This window comes from Penaeus chinensis, chromosome 3 (genome assembly GCF_019202785.1).
Source record: "Penaeus chinensis breed Huanghai No. 1 chromosome 3, ASM1920278v2, whole genome shotgun sequence".
Taxonomy (NCBI): Eukaryota; Metazoa; Arthropoda; class Malacostraca; order Decapoda; family Penaeidae; genus Penaeus; species Penaeus chinensis.
In genome coordinates, this window is record NC_061821.1 from 20,885,037 (window position 1) to 20,885,727 (window position 691).

Genomic DNA, 691 nt, shown 5'->3' on the forward strand with positions numbered 1-691 from the left:
TTTTTATTTTATTTTTTTGTTATCGTTATCGTCATTATGATCATTATCATTATTGATATTGATATTAGTAGTAGTAGTATAATGATATTGATGATAATAATTCAATTATTGTTATCACCATCATCATCATTATTATTATAATGATTGTTATTATCAGCATTATTATTATTTTATCATTATTATTATTATCATTATTATCATTATTATTATCATTATTATTATTATTATTATTATTATTATTATTATCATCATTCTTTTTATCATCATCATTATCATCATCATCATCATCATCATCATCATCATCATCATCATCATCATCATCATCATCATCATCATCATCATCATCACCATCATCATTACTATCATTCATTATCATTATAATCTTTATCATTATCATTATTGCTACCATTACCTTATGTTAATAGTAGCAATAATAATAGCATTATTATTGCATTATTATTGGTAGTAGTAGTCTTGTGTTTGTTGTTGCTGCTAGTATTATTATTATTATTATTATTATTATTATTATTATTATTATTGTTATTATTTTTTTTTATTATTATCAATATTTTTATCATTATTGTTTTTGTTGTTATTGTTACTATTATTAATATTATCTTTATTATGACCATTACTATTATTGCAAGAACCCCCATCATTGTTTTATTGTTATCTACGTTATTTATATTTT